The 27588-nt window shown below is 30.9% G+C and overlaps 1 protein-coding gene across 1 annotated transcript in view; it reads right to left on the bottom strand.

The window, feature by feature from the left end:
• Positions 1-13543, bottom strand: part of LOC125074029 (limbic system-associated membrane protein-like) — a 147879-nt gene extending 134336 nt beyond the window's left edge. The window contains exon 1 of the mRNA XM_047685207.1: positions 13443-13543. The gene's annotated coding sequence lies outside the window, so the exon portion shown is untranslated. The remainder of the gene's footprint in view (positions 1-13442) is intronic.
• Positions 13544-27588: the final 14045 nt, after the last annotated feature.

The raw sequence follows: 27588 nt of genomic DNA, 5'->3' as shown, positions 1-27588 counted from the left end.
TAATTCTGATTTGATACTTTATAGCATATAATTATTACAATTACTTAAGATAGTAGACCTACTTATTTTATTAGTAATTTGTTTATTACAGTTCATCTAAACTATTATTATAAATGAGAAAGTAACACTATTACTGCTTTTTTTTAATTTACAACATACACGGGCTCACAATTGCCCGTGCCTATTTTTACTTTTTTTACGTTTTGGCGTTTTTATATTTTTACTGAACATCAGCAGATCTTCGCTGGACTTCGTGCTTGTCGTCTTCTTGGAAGACGTGGCCCACGCTGACTTTTTTTCATTTTAAAATAATACATACATAATCCATAATAAATAATATATAACTCTGTTACTGCTTCACACACAAACCGCTGTCCCGATTTACATGTAATTTTGTATGAAGATAACTGTTAACTTGTTTAATTCACCCCTCGGCGGGATAAAGTGGGGATAGGGTTTGTGTGCAATAGGCAGTTTTATAAATTCATAGGTTCAACTAGTAAGTTGTATAAATTGGAAATGTAGTACTTTTCTATATGAGATGATTATCGTGATGAAACCTTCATGTGTCATAAGGTACCTTCACTTCAAATTAGAGTGGGCATTTATAATTTAACATGAATAATATTTATTTAAATCATATATTAAGTTAAGTTTAGTGAAAATTATTTCAAAAGGGTGGGGGTAGAGGGATATACGGAGATAGATTAACATGGGCGGCAGAAAGTCCCAATGTTTATGCTAATCCCAAGGGTATAGGCACTCGTTAGGACACCATGAATGAATGAATTGAGGTTTATCACGCACCTTATGGGCAGGGCGTAATTAATTTTGAACGTTGGGGCGACAGTGTTCGATATTTGAATAAGTATTATCCGACACCGGTAAGTTGTCACTCGTTGTGTTACAGGCTTTTTACATTAGAAGACTTTTATTTCGAGGGTTTTTTTTAATTTTAATGATACAGTCAGCTGATTTTAAATCTGTTAAATGATTACAGAATATCAAAACGTCCAGTATGTCTACAAGTTTTATTCCATTGATGTACAAAAAACTAATATAATTATCACTATTAATAATTTCGTGCAAGTCTACGATTGATCCGATCGAAACCTATCCACAATTATAAATCGTTAAAAAAATATTTTTTTAGTTAATTTCATGTATCCGCAAAATTCGTATAATTGAAACATTTCTAATATTAAATTCAATGATGACATGACAGCTCAAACGGGCGGCCATGTTTGACATTTACGGGTGCGTTCAAAATTTTTCTTGCAGGGTTACGGTATTTGCTTAGTTTTATATACTTTACGCAGCCATTTTCACTTAGTTGTGTATAAATGCGTATATTGAAAAGCATGTCATGACTGAATTATATACAATTTTTTATAATACCTATATATTAAGTTAACAGTCTGCTAAAGCAACCTCGAAATTCATCTCTGAATACGATGGATAAAGTGATATACAATATTGGCTATGATAATAATAGCATTTAAAGGATACACGTATCAAAATCGCGTATCACGTAATCGGTTTACGACGTTTTAAAAGTGAGATAAATAGTATTTTTTTTTACAGAATAGTATAGCAAATCTTAAATGGTCGTTTATATCATCAACTAAGCTAAATACAGTCTCTCAACGTAATTATGTACATATATAGTGATAATTAATATTTATATACAACCCATAACTATGTAAGACCATGATGACTCAATGGATAGAATAAATGGTTTTTCACTCAAGATCATAAGTGCGAATATTATCAAGATTAGATTGATTTTTTACTTTCTTACGCAATATAGGTAAACTTCACCAGGAAACCTTAATTATTTCTGATACATTTAGACAACTATCATAATCTTAATAAGTGCTGAAGTTTATTGTCATAAAAAAAACAGAGCTGAAATTGAACTGTATACTTTTGTGTAAGCGACCGCTATACCACTCGGTCAATCAGTTTTATGATAGCGTGGCATTGACGCAATAGTGATAACATATCGATTCCATACAAAGTAATCGCACTGACAAAAATATTGAAACGCTTTATTGTAGCAGAAATATTTACATAACGTAACGTACAGCTTGTAAATTTCCCACTGCTGGGCTAAGGCCTCCTCTCCCTTTTGAGGAGAAGGGTTTCCGGTTGATTGACACAAATGTGGCAGAATTTCGTTGAAATTAGACACATGCAATTTTCCTCACGATGTTTTCCTTCACGAACGAGATGAATTATAAACAAAAATTAGGCACATGAAAATTCAGTGGTGCTTGACTGGGATTGAACCCGAAATCATTGGTTTTGGAAGCACGTATTCTAACCATTGGGCCACCTCATATGAGCTATGTGTTAATGTGAGAATGATCGAATGAGCCATTTACGTGAATAGACGAGATGCCTGTATCGTACATGAAGGTAATAGATTTTATGTTATACGTAAGCGGACGGACGTATGGGCCACTTTAATATATATTAAGAATTTTTTCACCAACCATAGGAACTAAGATGTTACATCTCTTGTTTTGTACCCACCCATACCTACTCTAGGGCACAAAGCCCTATCACTAATATAAAATAATATAAAAAGTTTAAAATGACTAAGTATTGCATGCAAATAAACTATCTCAAATTTTGTTAAGGCTAAGGGAAAATATAAAAAAAAAACTTAATACTACTCAAATTTTTATGTTACACGTATATTGGTATATTTAGTTATTCGGATAGTTTGCAAAAATGCATACATTAAGCAGGTTGTTTATATTCAACGTTCACATAAATAAAAAGCAAGAGAAAAAAAAATATAAGGCTTATAAGTCAAGTTTCTGCTGTAAATAAAGTAGCGTCAGAAAAATAATCACAAAAGTTTTTTTTTTTTTTAATCGACTCATTTATATTTGGAATGATATGACGGAATTGTCAACGAGGCATAATTCAAGTGTCCATAATAAAAGATTATTTTTCAAATGATATCCGAAATGAAGTCTACAAAATTAACTTTGTAATCAATCTATATTTTAGATAAATTGTTGTTAACGATAGTAAAATTTAAGTCATTAATTGTGCTACTTATAGATAAACACATATAAACTAGATTGTGATATAGTTGATCGAACGATTTCCTGTCTAGTCTTGGCAAAATATAAACGACATTTTAATAGAATTTGCTATTTAAGCGGACTTTTTGAGTGTGATAAAAATAAATTTAAAATATTTTATTTTCTGCTGCTGACGCTACTTCATCTCGTTCTACCGGTACGAGTGGTTATGGTAATGCCTTCTGAATGAGGCATCCGATTTTCTTTGAACTCGCTAAAATTGTTAAACGTGTTCAGGAAGTATTGAACAAGTTTTTGTATATACGACATCGAATAATATAGGTCGAATCGATTTCGACTCGATTACATTTTGTAAATTTGTCAATGTTCTTTTAAATATTTCATTGTTTTTTTTTTTATATTACCTATACTTAATAAATGAAACGGAAATAAATGTATCTCACGTTAGTTAGCGTAACGTTTACAATATTTTAAAAAGAAAATCTTAAAAACAAAAATCAGTGACAAGTATTTTTATTCGTCAGACTATATCTATGCCTGAGTATGTTTTTTTTTTCTTAATTAATGAAAAGGTACAAAAGAGTATTTATTATTATTATGCATATATTACATTCCTATTTTAAAATTAATATATTTATACGTCATATTTTACGTTGTATTGTATTTAAAAATAAAATATTTTGAGTTCTTATTCTGATATATAATTTCATGTATTTACAACAAACATATATCCAATAAATTCTTATCTCGTTACGTCTCTAGTCGATAGATTGTCAAGGACGATCTAATAACACGTGAATAGGTCAATCGACCGCCTACAGTGTAACAATTATTCGATTATTAATAGATTATCGTTATCATTAATCGATATTCGTATCTAATATGATGATGAGGAATTTTGTTTGAATCTACAACCGAATTTTAGCGGTTAGACGTAAAAAAGTAGCCTATGACTTCCTTGGAGTTCAATCTTGTGTCATGCCAAGTTTCATCAAATTCGGTTTGATGGCTTAGTCATGAAAAGCAACTCACAGACAGACAAACTTATTTTCCCATTTATAATATTAGTATAGATTGGCAATATGTTAAGGCACTATATCAAGATCCATAATTAGCCCGCAATCAACTGTTCACGTTTTCTTTCCAATTAGACATCCAAGTGCGAGGCGGACTCGCCCATGAAGGGTTCCGTAGCAGCAAGTAACAAGGTTTATGTTTATGAAATTCAATTTGTTTATTTTTAAATTTGAGTTGTTTGAGTGAAAGGTAAATTGCGGTTTACGATTTATGACGTATTAAACAAAACTTACCAAGTTTCAACAGTATAGTTCTTATAGTTTCGGAAAAAAGTAGCTGTGATATACGGACAGACAGACAGACAGACAGACAGACATGACGAATCTATAAGGGTTCCGTTTTTTGCCATTTGGCTACGGAACACTAAAAAAGCTGTTACTTTAATATACTTAATTAAAGATCCACGTTCTGCTTCCGCTGAACTACCAGTCTTTAGTTATTGTATTGACTCTATATAAACCAGATTATGTAATCAATTATAGATGGTATTAAAACGCCTTCAAAAGTTGTTCAACCGTTACAAAACTTTTTGGTGCGTACTTCAATTCGCTCACGATCGCATTTACCGTTATTTGACACAATTAAACTTTTAATCTTATTTGCATTTTAGATTTTTTTCACAAAAAGCCTAAACGTTACGTCCAGGCTAGAGCAGACTTGCGACTATTATTACATTGACAGTACCCTTACGTCTTGATATTTGCATTTTAGATTTTCTTCACAAAAAGCCTACTCGTTACGTCCAGACTAGAGCAGACTTGCGACTATTATTACATTGACAGTACCCTTACGTCTTGATATTTGCATTTTAGATTTTCTTCACAAAAAGCCTAATCGTTACGTCCAGACTAAAGCAGACTTGCGACTATTATTACATTGACAGTACCCTTACGTCTTAACTGAATAAAAGTAAGATATCTAGAATAAGTTGACGTACTACAGCGCCACCTATCATTTGTTTTTAATTTATCTTTTGTCTCTCGAACTCTTTAGTTCGAGGTTCAAAATATATTTTTTTTTAAGTTGAAACTTACATCGTAAGAATGTGTCTCGATAAGAAGAACAAAAATAAATTATTAAATTCCACTTCTATCGTGTCGTATATCGTGCACAAACACTTCATTCGTTCGTATGTATTCATATTTGTATGATCGCGAGTTTGTTTTTAATTCCTTGTCTGATATATTTATAACTATATAAAAAGGTTTGGTTTGAGTGAAATAAATAAAACTAAACAAATACAGCTTATTACTTTTCTATAAACGTTATGATAATTAAATATCTATATTTTTTATTTAGTTGGTCAAAACTAACAATAATCATTCTTTACACAGCTTTCTGAACACACCCGTAAACGTCAAACATGGCCATTGGCCGCTCGATCAACTGTCATGTCATTGAATTTCGTGGATTTAATATCGAAATATCTCGATTATACGAATTTTGCGGATATTATTTGTCGACTATTAATCATTATATTTTAACGATCGATAATTATTGAAAGGTTTCGATCGGGTCTATCGTAGACTTGCACAAAATCTAATATGTATAAAAGCGAAATACCACTCACTGATTTATCACGAAATCTCAGAAACTATAACACCTACAGACTTGAAATGTTATAGGTAAGTTCCTTATAGACATCTGCTAAGAATTTAAGGAAAGTCCACCCCTAAAAACAGGGCTTGGAAGTTTGTGTTTAACAAATTTCGCGCGGGTAAAGCCGCAGGTTCAGCTAGCTAACCTAAGACGTATTTGACGCAAGTTCATGTGTGAATGTCTCGTATCCTTCATACCTTTCAGTTCCGTCGATTAAAATTGTTCTCGACAATTACTTGGGCACAATTAAAATACAATAAAATGTCGGTATGTCTGTCATTACTTTTTACTTGACGCTGGAAAGTGAATATTTGCAAGTTTCACTCCTTACAGCCTTTTAACCTACAATATTTTGTTCATTGAACCGGTTTTTGTTGTAATTTTATTGTTTTAAATTTGTAAACTCTCTTTGTACCACATTTATTTTGACAACTGAAGGTCACGACTTGTAAACTTATTAACATCATTTGTAAGTGTGCGTTAAATCTTAAGATTGGTCTGAAATTTACTACACGCTTTACACGCTGGTGCCTATGTTATCTGGTATTTAGATATACTAATATATATTTATTTAAACACAAAGATGAAAAGTTCGTTTGTGTGTTTGTTTAAACGCGCTAATGTCAGGGTCACCACTCCAAACTGATAAATTATATTTGCGTGATCACATTTTTTATATACTAAAAAATATAGAAAAACATACTATAGCATACATACTGTAGCTAAGACCAAGGAGGTTAAACCATCTCTAACGTGACAAAAACCAAGAGAAGCAGCTTGTAATTAAAAAATAGATAATTTATTAATTCACCTTATTAACTGTAACTCGATTTGAAACTTCAATAAATCAACGACGGCTACGTTTACCAGCATCGAAGACAAAATAGAGTATCTGAAAAATAGTCAATTAAATCTGGATCAAACTGGAATATTCCTGATTTCGAACTGGATATTACTGGATATAAAAAGGAATAACTAAAATAAATTACTGATAAACTAATTTAAAAGTATAAAAACTGCATACAAGTTTTATAATTGAAATGCAAAGTACTTGTATATTTAAATACGCATAATGATGATGTTTCAACTTTTATATATATGATAAATACATAGACAAGGACAGACTAATCCAGATATACATAGAAAAATAGCGCAATTACTCTGCGGCTATATCGGACTGAAATGGACGTCAAAAGAAACTTAAAAATGCACTCAAATGCGACTCTGAAATATTACTGTCAAGGCACCCAAAGTTTTACTTGGAAAACGTATTGGAATAAGTTCCAAACCTTTTCCTCAAACAGAGAAATATTATTTCTGGTATTAAATGTAAATTAAAATCACTTAAGCTTTTAAGTCATCTCCTTAAAGGCTGAAATTGATTACACACCACCGATTAGGAATATGATTATACAGAAAAGAACCAGCATGCAGTTACTTAATGTTATACTGTCATATCGCATTATTCCCACAAATTAGGTTTCTTTTTTTTATTTTATGAAAGCGAAGGCGCCTCACACAGCTAATAATCTCACAATTTATAAATAGCATTTTATATATTTTTTAATTGACGTTTATTTCTAATCTATTAAACAAAGCGTTGCGAAACATCTGTTTTATGTCAACAATTTATATAGATTACGGAATAAATATCCTCACATAATATTTAATTATTTAATCATTATCAATATTATAATAACAAAACAAACTTCACATGCTAATATGTTTAATACTTACATCAGCAGCCTGTATTATTTATTTGTTTATAATTGCTGTCATACCCTTGGGATATTTTTTTAGCATAAAGGCAGAACTTTATAGTGCCCAAAAATTAAGACACTCCGTATTACTTTACTCTAACAAACCGATAGAGCGGCAAACCGAAAAAACATTGAGTAAAACATGCTCAACTAAACAAAGGACTTCCAAATCCCGTGATGTACCTACGTAAATAATTTTCTTCCATATATATAAATATTTAATCATTGCTTACATGTTATTGTTAGTTTAATCATTTCTATTATATAAACTAATATCATAGATGCGAAAGTAACTATCTGTGGTTCTTTCACTCAATTCGTATAATAAAAAAAAATAATTTCGAGATTTCCAAGGAAAGACCTTTTCACGTCAAAACCGAGTGTATAATATAGCATAAGCGCACACAAGGTAGCAGAGACTGACAGAGAAAACGTCCCGTAAAATGGAACGCACCGTATAGTAATTAAGTTAGTCTAATATCAATTGTATTTACTTATTTCTCTGATATGAGTGTGAGGGACCGCTTGTTGTCGTGACTCGAACGATTAGCCCGCAAACAAGATTACGTTAGCGAATCGTGTAATACGGATTTGCAGATAAATTAGCGAATACACTCACAATAACACATTCTGATAGCATTAGCAGCCTGTAAACTCCCCACTGCTGGGCTAAGGCCTCGTCTCCCTGTGAGGAGAAGGTTTAGAGCATTTTCCACCACGCTAACACACCACATTCTGATAGTTGAACGCAAATACAGTTATTTTGTTAACACGACCACTTTTGATTTTGACGCAATAATGTCCATATAATTTACCGAATTGGTAAAGGTAATTTGTCATTATAAGCTTGTATTAATCCAATATTGTTTTTTTTTTAAACATAAACGGTGAAAAATTGTGGCGCTGTATGCCTAGTTGTTCTAATCGTAATTTACAGCACTGGACACCTTGAATCGGATACCTTCGATTGATATGTAATAGCGTAATTTTAGGCTATTGAATGGTGTCCCCTTGCTGGGCGAATATGTTCTCATTATTAAGTAGAATGCACTGCACGTTTTTTTTATATAGATAATCAGTTTTTCAAAATATATTCCTACGAATAAACAGATATTAGACGTGTAAAAACTCCTCAGTGAACTCCGGTTTGAACCAGTTTTCGGTTGTAATTCACGCGTCTTTTCCATAAGGCCATTTTGACTCTTGAAAAACATTGAATACCTCATAGTTTAGGGTTCCCGAGGGAAATGACAAAAAAATATAAGCTCAATAAAATCTAATCAAAGCAGCTTGTAGGATATATAAATATAAAAATATCTCACAACCGTGGGACATAAAAGCTTTTAACCTTGAAATTCAATATGAAAACGAATTTAGCAAACAAGGGTTGAAAACAATGGAAAATGACAAAAAATATAAAGGTGTCAAAATTAAATAGAGGGGAAGATGGGACCTTGAAAAAAGGGGTCCCATTATGATTAGAATTTGAATAATAATAATTATTGCTTAATCATTCAGAAGATAATGTGGTCTGTCATATTTAAGGGTAATTTCACGTATTGTTATTTAATAGGATCAAGCGCGGACGTGAATTTATTACAAACTTATTATCTCCATTAAATAAATTAAAAATGTTTATTCAATAATAGCAACATCGATGATTTAAATGAAAAGCTATTTTTACTTTTTAAAATGATATACCTAGATTATTTTAAATGGACATAGAATGTTATAGTAAGAAAATAAACTTATGCTTCTTATATTTAATAATTTTCATATACCAGACAAAAGAAATAATCTTGCGGCCAAATTACATCCTCTTTTTGCGTCTGTGGGCGGCACAGATTATTAAATTATGGATGTACCCTTTTTGTTACGGTGCAGGTGTATTTTTTTGTCAACATTTTTTATCCCTATTTAATATAACTAACAAACTGCATAAAATGAATAATGAACTAAAATACAAAAACATACGACTTGTAATTATTATTATAATGTTGATGATTTTTTTGAGTTAAGGAAAATTTTATAAAATAGATATTAATTTTTGTTTAATAATAAGGCGAAATTTAAATAGAACGAAGAACTACCGTTACTATCTCTAAGTTACAAATTGATTTCCATAGTCAATCTAATACTTATCAAAGAGATTGCGATAACAATATCGATTACTCAAAAACAACTTCGTACGATTATGATTGACATATATTTGGGAATAAGAGCACTAGATCAGTGCTATTATAACACGAATTACTTAAATAAGAACCCCCTATAAAACTAATTCGTTTAAAAAATATATATGTCACTTTGACAAAAAAAATGGCGGCAAAAAAATAACAAAATTTAATGCATTTGTCAGTTCGTTCAAAAAGACAGTTTAACACGATAAAACATATTCCATATTACGTGAGAAGTATTGATTTATGGTATTTAGTTAGTTAATAAAAGAAACAATGACGCTATTACTCACAGAGCTTGAGTAATATTGAATGTCAAGGCGAGGAATTATGCAAATAAATGCACATAATCTGCTAATTGCGTAATATGGACGCGTGTATTTGCATGTTCCTATATGACTAAAGAGGTATCATATTATTCTACAATCATTTTATTTTCCAATGTATAAGATTTTTAATTTTTTTTTTTGGAGTCTTTGACAGCTACGTTTGATACGCGCCAAACGTCATATTACTAGTGTGCGTGTACTTAGCGTGTTGGTGTTCTCAGTTGTAACAATCTATCGAGCCATATAAATAAAGTTACAAATATTACGTATAAAAAATTGTGACATATCATAAATATTTTCTAGATAATTTTACACATCCGATAAATTTGATTGAACATCGGATTTACGGTTTCACGTGATTCACGTGATCTTATTCACGTACACACAAATATTGAGAAATGCGATTTTTCAATCTGGCCAGATAATTGAAATCCTATAATATTATAACGAGGTATTTTTTATTACAAGATCTGTAGTGTTTCTATTATAAAAAAAAAAATTGTCAACACCTGGACACTTTTGCAAAAAACAAAGAGACCGGTTGTAAAAAATAATTTATAACCGTTACATAAATGTATAATAATTATTTATGTTATCAAATTGAAATAAGCACTTCATATAGTTAAATTCCTTTAGTCACAGTGAAGGTAAAGTCAAAATAAATGAAATAAAAATTAAATAAAGTCACTATCATAATATAATAATAATAAAATAAATAACATATTCAAGTCAAGATTTCAAATATACTAGACTAATTAAATTAAAAAATTCCGTGATTCCTCTTACAAACCAAATTAGATTGACAAAAAAAAAAGACAGTTTTTTTTTTTTTATTATTCTTTATTGTACAAATAAAACATGTACAGAGGGCGGACTTAACGCTATAACAGCATTTTCTGCCAGCCAACCCAGAATAGTGTAGGAGAGTAGTCAGTAAGGTGTGGACAGAAGTTAAAGAATAATTTAAAAATATATATACATAGTAATACATGCCTATAATACATGCAGTTTTCTTTCGCCGGTTCTTCTGAGGTCGGAGTGTTTCCTTTTCCGAACCGGTGGTAGTGTTTAATATGACTATCAATAAGTAAATGCAATGATTCTACAGTGAATAAAGGAATTTCAGTTTGAGTTTGAAACCCTTTTGAATCGCCATTTTACAATAACGGGAACAATTTTTGTATAAACTAAATAAAAAATTAAAAAAAAAGATAAAAAACCATGTTTCATTCTTTGCAATAAATTTTAAATTCAATCAACATTACTTCATTTTACATGAATGAAATTGTGAATGAGACCATCATTCAATTTCATTCATAAAAAAACCCACAGACGCGGAAATACTATTAAAAACCTTAACATTCCTGTTATTATTCGTTACTTCAACGGATAAAATTCGGTAAAATTATTTGAATTAAATTTTTTCTTAATTAGTTCTGTTTTATCTTTCCGCTTAAACTTTGAAGATAAGAACAGGTCATTTCAGAGTAAGTAAATTTTAATGATAAATTTAATGATTTTAAAAATGTAAAATGCCTTCATTAAAATATAACGTATTTTATACGTTGCAATATATTTTTATTCGCTACTTTATGGACAGATATGTAGGCAGTTCTTTTTTTAAATTTGAGTATAAATTTTTAGCGTGAAACGAAATTGACATTCAAATATTTTCGTTAAACATTGAAGTTATTCACTTTCTTTTTGATTGTCAACTGAAAAGAACGGAATATATTTATTACATGAAAGAATACTTAAAGTACTTTATAGTAAGTTACCGAATTTTACTAGCAAGAAGTACAACTTTTAGCGCGTGTGCACGCATCCTTTTTTCAACCATAAAGATTGTGATACGAATATTGTCCTGATAGTGCAAGTCTATAGCAATACGAAATTTAATAAATACATTTATATTTTCACAGAATAAAATTATTATTACTTATTTCATATATCAAACAATTGTCGGATTTTTATTTTAATAGTAATAAAAATCATTATCGTAAATTTAAAAATACACTGAAACATCGATCAGCATACTAGTCGGACAGAGCCATATGGTATATAACCTTGATTATCTAGACATATCATAAAAGTTTAACGACTCTTAAGTCTCTATGTGAAATAATTTTCAAAAGAGGTAAAAGAAAATCAATAGAAACTCTTTGTTTCAACATTTTTTACTATTTATTATAGGGATATGATATTCATTTAAATTAAAAACATAATATAGTAAAAAAAACTACGCATTTTTTAAGTACACGTCGACGAATTTAGGTCTCTATTAAAATTAATTAGTTTCCTAATACTTCACATAGTCTCTATTATACATTTAGTATCTCTATTTATATCTAACTTTTTATTTCTTGAAAAAATAATAACTCGTAAAAGCTGTTAAAAAATAAATTCTAGTCAGTAGTAATGCCATTTGAATAGGTTTTTTTTTTAAATATACAGGCTATAGTTTGACTTGGTTAATTCTTGAGGTAAAAAGTAAAATTATATAAATAATAATTTAATTTTACATACTTAAATATCTTATAAAATAATTCAATAATTTTTACTGATTGTTCATACTTCACGAATAATTTTATTTGTAAAAAATCGATTATACAAAGTTTTAATAAAATCAAAATTCATAAATAAATTGGGCAGTTTAACGTAAAATAAATTGACTTTTTTTTTTAAATCACTAAGTTGAAAACCTGTGAACTGTTATCTGATTATTGAAATTTAGGATGGATAGATAGCATCTTAGTGCTCAAACAAATAAAGAAATTGTCAGGCGAACGATAAAAAACTTTCACACAGAAATCACGGCTTATCGCGATCTAAAATAAATATCTAGATATTTTTAGGTCATTTAAAAACCGCTAAAAAAAACCTAACACCAGATAAACGATATATGGTATTTTTTTTTAATCTTTGCAGTTTAGTGTATCCCGTAGTTTAAGCGAAAAAATATACCGAACATTGCTAGGATACTAAATTATCAAAAAAAAAAATTTTTTGATAATACAAATTTCTTATTCGCCCTTTTTCTAGCAACAACATATTAGAAGGTTTTTCGAAGTTTATAATTTATGGGTTTAATATATTATCGTATATGTCTACCATAAAAATATTTTATTGCTATAGCATTTCATTGTAAGTAATAAACCATCTCTGTCCATAAAATATTTTCGTACGCAGCCGCTGCATCTATTCTAAAATAATTTCTTACCGCACCGAAGTTATTTTCGTTTTCGCAATAAAACCAACTCGAAACTATAGATCTAAACATCCAACACAAAATGCACAGATAAACTCTATAACACAGCACTTGACACAAAAAAATAATAAAATAAAATAAAAAAGATTTTATATCTCCAGCAATTTTTCTTATTCAAAATTGGAACGCTTTTATAACTTTTTTAAATTTAAAGGTTGGCGGGCACCTACCGGGCGATTGTCACACGACTGTTCCGCCGCGCTCGCAAACAGAACTGAGACTACTTTCAAACTCCCGATTTCCGACGCTTTACTTTCTGAGCGTTCCGAATATACTGTATAGCATCTCACAGTACATTGTTACTGTGTGGGTACGATTAGTGTAGGACGATAGCTGTATCGATAAATATATAACTTCGTTAGTAGACATAGTACATATCAGTCTGTTTTATAATATTTTTAATGTAATAATAGATAAATGCAGTTGTTATCAATAGCACGATAACTCGATACTATAATAATATTGTAACGCTTATTACAAAGTCATTGTAAACATTATGATTTGCTTTTTTAATGAATTTATTAAATTGTATAGTGTTTAAATAAAATATAACTCTTAAACACCAGCTCGAAGTTATTCTTGTACATGAAGAAGTAAAATCTAGTTTGGTATTATCTCCAGCACTATCATTCATTTGTAGTTCCAGGTTAATCGGATGAAACGTAAATAATAAGCGAAGGCAATGACACGCGATCTGCCACCGTTTATATATGAAGATAAAGTGTATTTTACGGTGTTAAAAGATCTAACTTTATTACAAATTGATAATAACAATGCCACTTGCAGCGTTGCAGTGTGTAATAAGCAAATCTACTCCTATGCTTTTTCTTGGATAACAGAAGAGACATTTGTTCAACGATGAGTATATACATATAAAAATAATTAATTTACTATAATTTTAATACATATAGAAAATATTTATGTAAGCAGGTATTATGATACTTTAGAAACAAAGAAGTTATATCCCATGGCCTGTAATAACACCGGCTCACTCATCTTTCAAACCGGATTATAACAATAATAGGTAGTGGTGCGTACCGGTAGAATATACAACAAATGGATAGTATCTACCCCGACGGGATTGCATGAAGCTCTTATCATTATATTTAGTGTTTATCGTTTGTATATCACTACGTGTCTATTTTCCTTTTACTTTGAATACTGCTTACGTGATTTATTTTACATGTATTTGGTGTCTAGAGTGGTTTTCTTTCGTAATTGACTTTAACAAATATTTCAACACAAATTTCTTGTAAATTAAATAATCCATCATAGAATAAAAACATATTACTTTTAAACAAACAAATATATTAATTGATTTACTTAATATGATTCCCAATGTTACTTTAAACTCTATATTGTGTTTTATAATCGATCTACTATGTCGATGTCGACTATAACTATAAAAAATGATAAAATAAAAAAAACATCGACAAAAAATCCTTCCATCACTATTCTGGAACACTATCCCATAATACACATACAAATTTGCTGAACACGCACACATAAACACTGAGTAACTAGAGCTTTAAAGCTTCAGACGTTTACGAATACATTTTCAAACTTATACCGCTGTGATAAAGTGTATAATTGCTTGTACGTCTTTAAAAGTAGGTGACGTATGACTTCAGACTACAGATTACAGCAATTTTTATTGTCTTGTGCCTTATCGTATAACTTTTATATAGGCTATCTCTTTTGTAAGATGAGTAACATTTATCTTGTAAGATTTTGGGTGAGAACAAAACAAAATTATTCAATAGTTGACTATAAATTTTTCGAACGCATTTTTTTTTAAAGTTTTTTAGTTATTTGAGTTTTGTCGTCATTTTATCTGAAAGGAACTGTCCAGTCACTCAATTGTTTACATATATATATAAATATATATATATGTAAAGTAACAATTTTATATATTGTTAAAAAAAGTCCTATCTAAAATATTAAGGCCCACACACACACACAAAAATTCAGCCGCAAGCAAGTGACATACAAACGTACAGAAGAATGATATATATAAAGATAGCATATATTTATTAGATACATATTATACATATTTGATGAGTATGAGCTTAGAGGGCTTAAGGACACATGGATGGAGTGGAGGTATACCAGAGAGATGAATGTGAACGATCAGATGACGAATTATAGGAGAATGGGAATAAAAGACATGTTGCCCCCCCACCCAAATAGATTGGGAAAAAAGTAGAGAAAAAACATATTATACATGCGAAAGCTTGGACAGATGGATGGATATTTGTTACTTAACCAGGAACGAACCGCCAAAAGGATCTGAACGACATTTGGAACAGAGATAAATTATATTCTAAAACTCTATACTTACGAGTATTATATCAAACGCCCGACCAAATCGTACAAACGCGGACAAAGTTGCAGCCGGAAATTTACAGCTATCTCCAAAATCAGTTTAACATTACTAAACATATTATAACAATACATTATTTTAAGTACAGTCCCTAAATACAGAAATAGAAATATAAACGTAATAAATTACGCTTAAAGGTTGGATTTAAATATTCCCGAACCCTTATAATGGGTGATATATCTTAAATGCTTGTTTCTGGAAACGAGACGAATTTTAAGAATGATTTATATATCAGCAGATTATCTCCAGTAAGCGTTGCGGTGGTTTTTTTAACAATTGCCTGATTCTGCTGATTCTGCTGCGCGGAACGAATATTTTCCTGTAAATTTTCCCATTGCTAAGCTAAGGCCTCCTTTCCCTTTGAGGAGAAGGTTTGGAGCATATTCCACAACGCTGCTCCAGTGCGTGTTGGTGGAATGCACATGTGGCAGAATTTCGTTGAAATTGGACACATGCAGGTTTCCTCACGATGTTTTCCTTCACCGCCGAGCACGAGATGAATTATAAACACAAATTAAGCACATAAAAAATCAGTGGTGCTTGCCTGGGTTTGAACCCGAAATCATCGGTTTGGATGCATACATTCTATGTGATGGTGATGATGAATATGATATTAGCATAACGTTTCTCAGCATTTTAGTTGCGATCATAGATTTGGATTTTCAGCCTTGTACTAAATATTTAGAAAATTATATAGAAAAATATAAAGACGATAAAACAGCTTTGAAATTATGATTATTTAAATCATAAATTTTTCAATGGATTCTAGTTGTTATATTGTGTCATGTTCCTGTTTGAAGGGTGTGTGAGCCAAGGTAATTTCAGAACCACAAGGCATAGGCACAATGATCCAATGTTTGGTGGTACTTTGGCGATCTATTGGATTGTTCTCACTTGCGCCAATGTTATATATAACAAATCTAACTGACGATATTCAGTAAACAACAAATCATTTCAAGACAAGAACTTCATAGTTATTGTATTATTTAATTTAATTATGGAGCAAGTTTTTTATTAGTGGACGTATGGAAGAACAAAAACAGTATACAGATTTTTAAGGCCATGAGAATAAATTAAAAAAAGTATTTATTTTATTTTTATTTTATCAAATACGAAGCCAACATAGTGTATAATGTAGGTATATACTCGATAAAAAAAAAGAAACGAAAAAAAATAGTATTGAGACATTTGATAACACCATACAACAAAAGTGTTATGTACAGATCTAGTTTTGCTCATTCTAATTTAACATTTTTAAATCAAATCTTAAAAATCAATATACATGTTATATGTATAAAAGTTAATAAAACAAGTCATAGATTAAATTGAACTACTAGTTGTGCAGAACTTACAACAGTTATTTGTAACAGGCACCTTGAAATTTATAATCAAGCAATAATGATTTGAAATTCAATCAGATATTAACCACACGTTACAAAGTTCACATCATAAGCCGTTGGATAGTGACTTCTTAACATTCTGTGGTAATTTCGCCAGTCCGCCCCTATAAAAGAAAATCACTAATTTCCACACAGATAATATTAAATTAACTGTATATTATGACAAGTTTTTTTAACTTAAGAATAAAGATAGGCGTCATTTATAGTTAGGTATTGTGTAAAAGCCCTATAACAACTCTTGTAACACTTTAGTCAGTCTTCAATTCATTTATATCAAAATAATTACTAATTTATATCTATCGTATAACATATTTTTAAAGTAATTAATTCCTATAATCAATAAGACAAAAATAAATAATACTCGAATAATTTTAGAAAAAAAATTACGACTGACAACACCAATTAACACTTTACATAAAAATTATTTTATTAATATATTTAAATGTTTAATTTATTATATATAAAAAAGTTTATTTCATGGTCGAGTCAATTAAAATCACATAAAATGACATTCATTTCAAATAATTCTTAGATAAAATCGAAATTACATTAAATATAAAAAGCGACATCGAATGGGACAAATTTACTGACTGATTACGATCTAGGCGTTCAGGAAGTCGACGAGAAGTTTTTTACAAACATTCCTTTTTTAAAAATCGGCGCCATTATATGCCTTTCCTAGCTGAGTCATTAATTCAAGAAAATGTTCAGGTATATCTTTAACACTATGTAACATAAAATAAAGTCACCCCAGCGAGTTTTTATACAGTTTTCACAAAGGCACGTGATCCGTGAGAGAGATTTAAATAAATATATAATTCAATAAGGGCTTATAGTTAATCCAAAAAATCATGCTGACTTGTTTTACTGGAGTGCGCCGAGTAAACCAATACAATTATATACATTACAAAATATACGTTTTATGTAGATCCTTATTCTATCCATACAAATCCAGGACGGATAATTAACGTAATCTAAATTTGAGACCAATCGCTAGAACCGTGTCTGAGATACACGAAATATATTTAAATAAAAAAATAAACATATATATGTATACACAAGAATTGCTCATTTAATATTATAACATTATATATTTTAAATCCTAATACCAAGGATAAATACTTTTATGTCTAGACATAGTAGGAAAACGACTTATCTCTGGGAAATATCACGTCACAAAACAGTCAATTTAGAATTATTAAGATTTATTTTATAATCATAATAAAATCATAAAATCTTTTAAATGTTACGATATTATATATATATCTTAAGATATAATATGAATACTTTTGATTCGATTCAGCTTGAAAACGGATCAGGAAGTAACACCAGTACAAGCTGCTTTACATACAATTTGAACAATCAAGAATTATAGATAGTAAATTAATTAAAATTTACGAAAAAAAATTATTGCTATTTATTAAACATAAGGTTCTAAATTTGAATATATTTTCTTTTTAATGTATAGCTTCAATAATGGCGTTGGTAATAAACTTGACATTTACAGATAACATAAAAACTACTTAGTCTCTAGATTTGTAATTTCAACACGCTACACTGTTATATATAAAGATTACTCTTAATAATTACGACATCATTTTAGTTTTATTTTCAGCTCACGCTATGACTTACCTAAAGGGAAAAACCTGAACTTCTTAAAACCTAGACCACAATGACAGAAGAGCTAAAATCGGGTTACTTAAAGTGAATGAATATATTTATGCGGTTGTGGTCTCAATTGTGTTATAAGAATATTTTCTTGAATGTTCAAATAAATAGTCATGACGTAATTACTTTTAAAAAACGAAAATATCGATTTATTCAGTAAATAATATGTTTTTGTAGACATTACTAATATTTCGTATTTTGAATTATTTGTTCGTAGGGAAATAATATATGATTCAATTATTATTTAATTATTATTTCCAGTCCAAGAGAATTAGACCATTGTCACAAATTTTGGTGATTTTAATTTAAAAAAAAATATATTATTCATAAGCAGATATTAAACACCTCGACTGAGTTATAAAAAAAATCTTTAATGTAAACAAACTTTTCAAATGTTGACACATAAAAAATATTGTTTTAGTCGTTCGCGACGTTAATAATAGAACAACACCTTATTAAAATTTGACCTATTTTAAAGACAAAATCTTATAAAACTTTTTTCATGAAAGCGTTTTCAGAGGTAATTTAAGAGTTTATCTGGCAACATTATTGACTAACTCGCACTCTATCCACATAAAAAAACAGTTATTATATACGTTCTTTAACACGGAGTAGCTGCATATATATCTAACTAACATTACAATCGTATGACATCAATAAATGATTCACGATGATGAACCCTAGGATCATAGGATCTAAGGTCACCATCGTGACTCATTTATGTATTACCAATGTGAAGCCCGGATTTAGAGCTGCCATAACCACTACACAGTTGGCATTAGATACAGGTTAAATGGGGAATCCCCGTCAATGAAATGCATCTTCACGTAGCTTTCTTATGCTTTAAAATAATTCCAATTGTTTACACTGAATGATTTAATCGACTCTCTAGTCCAGGGGCTTGCTTATACTAAAATTGTTACAAGCAATAACCACAATCCTGATATTTCGTCTTCGATTATTCTGTCAACGAACTGTCAATGTTTCGGAAACAACGTCAAGGTGTTGGCTGTGTCCCTGTCTGTGTGTGATTACAAAAAGTAATACATCCTTCTTGGACCGTAGTATTCGTATCCATAATAAGATTACACAGTTATTTTTAACTTATATTAAAAAAAATTAAAGCTTACGTCAATTCATAATTGTTAATACTCAATACAAGATATATAAATGATAAAAAATCGTGGACTTAGTATCTGTTGATTTATAGACGAGATACATATAAATTTTACTGTACTTTATTGACACACTGTAATTAAAATTATGGACAAGAGTAATTACTGAGTTTCTATCTGGTTCATCTTGGTAGAATCTACTTTCCGAATCTGTGGTACATTTACATTTAATTCATTCAGTGGTTTTAAGAGCCTACTTGAATATAGAGTAAATTGATTTTGATGGTAGTTGGAAATCAGCTAAAGAAATATACCACCTTATCACACCTGTCTCAAATATATATTATATATATAAACAACGATCGATATTGCAATTGATGTAACTGGAATGATTTATTTTCTTATAATAAAATCAAAATATTCTCTTTATTCAAGTTTTTTTATAAGCTCTTTTGAATCATCATTTAAAAAACTATATTAAGTGAAGCTACCACCGGTTCGGAATGTAGATTATACCGAGAAGAACCGCCAAGAAACTCAGTAGTTACTCTATTACAACATCTAATGGCTAATCCTCTCAATTAAGCGTTTGTGTAGTTCTTGAAATAGTTTATGTTCTCTCTAAATCTATGGTCGCGTCTTAATAAGTGGTTATTGAAGTTCTTGTCTATAAAGCTACAGTCAAACAACAGCGAAACAAGCTATTACGAACAATTTTTAATGTTGATCCATTATCGTGTTAGAGCCATATGTTCGATTTGTTTAAAGCAAGGTAAGCGTAAGTGTGTCCGAACCATTACAACTAAGTCAATGACTAATCAATAAAAGTAAAAATATTTCCACCGTGATGAAAACATTGTATCACTTGCTGTGTAATATTTATTTATAAGATGCAATATTATTTGTATGCAAGGAATAGCTATATACATAAAGTGCAATGATTCCGAGAATAATTGTGCGTTTGTTTGTTCTACATTGCAAGACTGATTATTTTGTTGTCATTTAGTCGTAAACATTTGTTATAAATTGATATGTGTTTATTAATGTCTGACTAATCGTAAAATTTATTAAATAAAAATTTAAAAAGTTTTTGTAATGACTAATTTGACTTCGTAATGAACCCCCATTACGAAGTCAAATTAGTCATTACAAAAACTCTTTAAATTTTTATTTAATAAATTTTACGATCCAGGCCAGGTAATAATTGTTAATGTTGTGCTAAGTGTGAATATTGTATTGACCTAGTAAAACTACAGGCACAAGAAATATAATATCTTAATTCTCACTATTGGTGGTACATAGACAATGCAAAGGATGGTCATAATTTTTACAATGCTATGGTGACCACCTAAAATCAAGTGGAGACGTGATTTATCTTATACTTACGATTTCCATGCCCTAAAATACAAACGTTGAACTCGATCTGCAAATGTGTATGTCATCAGCACGATTCGGAAGAACTGCCCGCATTGGAATTAAATATTGATAACTTCTAAAACAGTCATTACGCCTTCAACTATCCAATCTCAAATAGTGTATCTTGTATCTGTCCTTGTGCGTGTGTTTTTACACAAGCTAACGCAGCCTTTAAATAGAAACCACAGCAAAATTCTAAGTTACACCCGCACCACCTAGATGTCCGAAAATCTACAACAGCGCGATTTTTAAGACATTTTCTGTCTCGCACAACACTCTGTGGAACCAGCTTTCGACGGCGGTTTTTCCGAACCGATACGACTTGGGACTTCCTTAAAGGCCGGCAACGCATCTGCAAGCCCTCTGGTGTTGCAGATATCCATGGGCGGTGGTAGTCACTTTCCACCAGGTGAGCCTCCTGCTCGTGTGCCACCGATAACATAAAAAAAATACAAATTACAAAAGAATATAATGACAGATTGAAATATCTAGCCATAACAGTAGTTTCTTGTACACTAAAAGCAAAGTATTAAAAAAAATATATTACCCGCCATTTTACTAGACGGTCGCCATATTGTCTATTCAACAATGACGCATTTAAAATACAATATCATTGAAGTTGAAAACGATACTGCATTTCCTACATTTAATTCTGGTAATGTTATCTCTTGTGACCTTACTGCAATTAACTTCACAATCAGCTACGAATACATACACCATAAATTAAAAATTTAGACTACTAAATAAAAAAGGTGGCGCTTGTATGCGCGCTTTATTTTCTGTACTTCTAATTCGTTTTTCTTTTTATTTGTACTTTCTATTACAGCGTTGTTGAGCGTATAGATGTAGACACTGAAAATATTTTTTATCTGTGCTTATGTAAATTAAAAAAAAAGAAACAAATATAAAGAACTTATCAAGCTTTAACATAAAACTGTGAAGATTTCTTGCCACCGCCAACTGAATATATTTTTAATGTTTTATTTAAATTTAAGATATATAACAATTCGTTAATTATGAAAGATTTTTTTTATTATTATTAGAGATTGTAATAAGTATTTGTAAAGTAAAATTAAAAATAGTTACTGTTCTAACCAAACTGAAAGCAGCTTTATATAAAATCAAATCAAAAGTATATTACTTAAGTAAAATTTACAATAAAACATTTTTGAATCGTCAATATATCAAGTCGACTACCTTAAAGCAGCTTCCAGCGAGAAGAAGCGGCCACACACTTCGTTGGCCACACACACGTTTTAATAAAGCTCAAACTCAAAATGATAAGAGTTTACTTTATACTTTAATACGTTAGTAATATTCATTATTTTGTTTATTTAACTTCCATACCAATATTTTATTTCATCCCAAGAAAAATCTTTAATAGGCATTATCTCGACATATATCCCGCGTAACTTAAGACATCATCAGATAGAAAGTAAAGTTGTATGAACATTCGTAGTTGTGTGATAAAGCGAAGTGTTGCGCAACACAAGACGCGCACTATATTATGGTCATTTTATGAATGATCTAATTACATTGACTCCGGTGACCTCAACATTAATTTAAACGTTTCATTCATATTTCCCTATCGCATCGTGTTGTATTGTTCAATTATTGTTATTGGTATAACAAGCTGATCCGCGTGGTTCCACTCAAACCCTTGTCTGAATGAGCCGCCGCCCAGTTGTTAGACACCTGCATCATATATGTTCACCTGGCAAGCAGAACTGTGTATAATTCATCTCAGGTTTAGAAAACATCGTGAGGAAACCTGCATGTGTGATTTCAACGACGTTTTGCCACAAGTGTATCCACAACACTGCGTTAGAGCAACATGGAGGAATAAGCTCCTAACTATCTCCTCTAAAGAAGAGCCCTTAGCCCAGCAATGGGGCATTTACAGGTTGGTAATTTACTTCGCTTTGTCAGGCTGAAGATCTCTACAAAGACTGTCCAGGGTAGTTAATATTAAATACTGGCAACTCCGTGCGGTAATTTCCAAAAAAATCCCTCTTCAGCCTAGCAACAAAATGCCTAATTTCTACTTACTAGAGTTAGTAATTTGGCTGTTGCTCTGATAGTCAGAACAAAATAGTATAGAATTATAATATTAGTATAGTATTTTCTTAATAATAGTTCTATGTGAGTTAAACATTGAAATCAATGTTTCATTGAAGAACAAAAAATATTTATTCTATAATTTTTCCTTATTAATAATAACCACAAGAAACCACAACTATAATATTCGAGTTATAAATGTTAAATCAGTCGAAACAACACGAAATAATATTTATTTTGTGTCAAATAAAAATAAAGCGGCTTTCAATTGATGTTTAAATTACGTGCAAATGACTACCAAAATTGTATGACAGTTCATTAATCGTGTATGCTAAAACTGTCACGTACAATTAATATGGCGCCAATAATTGTAATTGATGTGATTATTTAGACATAGGAGCTAGACTTATAAAGGATTACTATTTTAGACTTCAGGTCATAAAAAAATATGATAGTTTGAATTTGCCGTACAATATTTGATACCAATGAATCATACAGCCGTCGAGGAAAACAATTTAAGGAGAGCATACAATCATAATTTATATTTAAAAAAGCAGGATATTTGTATTCTCGATATAGATTGCGGTTGATTACCGACTGGATCTAAGTTATCCGCTTTTATAAATACTATGTATACTCTATGCAAATTGACGCGATATCATTGGTCGAGAGCTTGATTAATCTATGATATTCACTGTGGAATTGCGAAAAAATGGCGATTTGAACGTTGACGGAACTGTAATCGGAATTTTGGAAGTAAAATTAAAGTGGAAATAAGTACTTAAGTGTAACAGTGTTGTATTATAAATAAAGATATGTTAATCATAAACTCTTAGTAGTGCACAATATAGCTGATTCATTAGCACATCGCATTGGAATAGGCTATACCCAGTTTCACACGGGCAAAATAAGGGTCTATATATAACAACATATATTTAGATTTAATAATAAAAATAATTAAATCCTGATTTTTTTCGACTTTGACAGTTGAAATTCTTGGCTTATCTCTAGGATATGAATGAATTATACATATAAATCTCCCTCTTATAAATTTTATTTACATAAGTTTTCTTAACATTAAATAACCCTTATTTTTTTACGCATTACGCGCTTCCCCCATGGATAGAAGTGGGCACGGGATCGCTTACGCATGCCGCCCTGACGGTCGGCCCACCTATGCGGGCTTCTAACACCTAGAGGGGGGTTCTCGGGGTAACATTAAATAGCCTTACTTAACTTAAACTAACCTTAAATATATACAAGTATTAATTCCGCAAGACGGCTGGCAGGAGCTGGATGCGAGTTGCCGAAGAAAGACCACAGTGGCGTGCATTTTTAGAGGCCTATGTGCGCTATTGATGTGGTGCTAAAGAAGGATAGCATACTAACTATGTTAACCTACTTAATGTGGATAAATATTTACGGACAAATAGAGCTATGCATTCATTATTAAAATTGTAGAAAAGAGTAACTACAGAGTTTCTTGCCCGTTCTTTTCAGTTGAATCCACTTTCCGAACCGGATGTAGCTTTAAATTAAATTCAACACTGTAACGTGACAATTCAAAAGCACTTTTATGAGCCTACTTGAATAAAGAATATTATGATTTTGATTTTATAGTTTATTATAATTCTTAGCACTGCGTGCGATCTTAATTCCCATCAAAGATCAATTTAATCGAACAAGTCATCGATATCGAATTGTGTGAAATCATTAAAAAAAAAATTAATTCTTATTGAAAACAAAAGAAAAACGGTAAAACATTTTCTATGTTAACCTAATAACACATTCCTTGTGCTACATTATAAAAATGGAGCTTGTATCCATATTGACGTGTTTTACGATTGATTTATGACTTACCAAACAATGGACAGTGTACTTATTATGTTGAACGTGGCTTAGAGGCGCCAAATCAGCTTTCTAGCCTAGAAAAAGAAACCGAGAAATTTGAGGAATGTTTAAGCTTTTTTATTTATTAGTTACGTGGTTCTACTTGTTATGTCTTAAAATACACTAAAAAGGCTGGAAATCGATATAAAAATATATATATTTATCCTTATCAATTCTTCCTGTGTCTGAAAGTGAATTGGAGAGCGTCTTAATATCACGAAACTGTATTTATCGGTGACGCCCAATCCAGCAAGGTGAACAACGTATATCCATCTTAAACAGATATTGCGCAATGGCCTGTGGATATGAAGATCCAAATATACTATTATGTTCTTTAAGCATGTATCGTCAATATGAATATCTGCTTTCTCTTTTTTTATGGCATTGGTTGGCGGACGAGCATATGGGCCACCTGATGGTAAGTGGTCACCACCGCCCATAGACAAAGGCGCTGTAAGAATATTAACCATTCCTTACATCACCTATGCGCCACCAACCTTGACAACTAAGATGTTATGTCCCTTGTGCCTGTGATTACACTGGCTCACTCACCCTTCTAACCGGAACACAACAATACAGTGTACTGTTATTTGGCGGTAGAATATCTGATAAGTGGGTGGTACCTACCCAGACGGGCTTGCACAAGGCCCTACCAAGTAAAATAGTCTCTGCGATACAATAGTCAAAAGATTCACTGAGAACGTCTAAACAGCTTTTGTAACATACTATCGTAGTTGGAGAACAATAATATAATTAAGTAACTTCGACGCTCATTTAGGCTACAGCTGTTACTTTAGAACCAAACAGCTTAAGCAGAGATGATGGCAAAAACTGCCGAAATAAAAATAGTGCCATGATATATAAGTAGATATAATACATCCCGAAGACCGATGGGAAGGCATCGAATGCGTTCCTTCTCTCCCAGCCATAAGCGTCTTCGGGGCAAGGGGGTATCTCGTATCACGAGCACTTTGGTATAGGACGCATCGACCATGATAGCTTTCGCATGCGATCCCGCGACCTCGTAAGTGAAGTATCCACCAGTTTTACCAGCGAAAAAAGGTATATCTCAGTAAACAAATTCAGCTCAGTAAAATAAACTCCATAACTTAAATTAAATAAAGGAGAACAACTGAAACAATAATGAAATTCATTTTGTTTGAATAAAACTAAAATATTTTTATCACGGCGGACTGTGCTAAAAATCTATTACTAAAATATACAAACAATTTGTTCCATTTTTAAGTGACGTCCTTCCTTTCAGGTCGTCTATTTTTATACCAAATAAACCTAGACCGCTTTGATGTCTAAGAAAGTATCGTTATTTGGCTTCCTCGATGATGTCACGAATCGATCGGTGAATTAGCAAAAAGTGTAGTGCGACCATAATAAACTAACAGTGGACATTTTTTTTTATATATATATAACCATTTCCTGTTACGTGATTTGTTTTACAACGACGTTTAATTCAGTTATTTCCTGATATTCAAAAGTATTCTTTCGTAATTATTACATATTCACACAACATAAAAAGACCATATTATGTTTTTAATATTGTAAAAAAACTCTTTCTTAAAATTACCTGACAGAGCTCTAGAGAAAGAGATATATATAAGAGCAGGAAATCGTTTTTTTTTTTTATTGAAACCACAAACAAGTTTACAAATATCATTCCTTATAGCTTAAATAGAACATATCAGTTATTGTAAACTCAACAACGATGGTCACATTATACATAACAAAATAAAAATGATGAACCTGTTTAAGAATTAAATATTAACAAATTCAACCAATACATTTAATCATTATAGTGAAAAGATATGGCAGATAAGGAATGTTTTGGAAATTCGATGTAAAAAAGACATTACCGAGAACTACACGCACAAAATAAACATCATGAATATTTTAAATAGCAATAATAAAACCTTAAATAGGCTATTAAAATAAATAGTCATCTGCTGTACCTTAATCATCGCTATAAAATGGTGACACCATGATCTGACTCATACTAGTTATACATTTAACGCTCTATACACGCAACGCATTTTTGGTCCAACGTCCCGTATGTGAACGTGCCGAAAATACTAATCGAAAAACCATTCTAATTACAAATTGTACTAACCATTCTAATTACATATTGGGTGATGGTTCGCTCCCCTTTAAGACGTGTAACTACAGGCACTAGGGACATAATATCTTAATTCCCAAGATAGTAGGCGCATTATTTATAGCAGTGATGATAATATACCACAGCCCTTTTCCCCGTCACTACTGGAATCTCTCTATCTGGTGATCACTTACAGTTTGTTTGTTTGCCTTCCCTATAAAACTAAATGCTGTCAATGTGAATATTTCAGACATCCTACAACGTCTATAGCTCACAAAC

This window comes from Vanessa atalanta, chromosome 26, assembly GCF_905147765.1.
Source record: "Vanessa atalanta chromosome 26, ilVanAtal1.2, whole genome shotgun sequence".
NCBI lineage: Eukaryota > Metazoa > Arthropoda > Insecta > Lepidoptera > Nymphalidae > Vanessa > Vanessa atalanta.
Note: the sequence above shows the minus strand (reverse complement) of the source record. Positions and strands in the feature narration are given on the sequence as shown.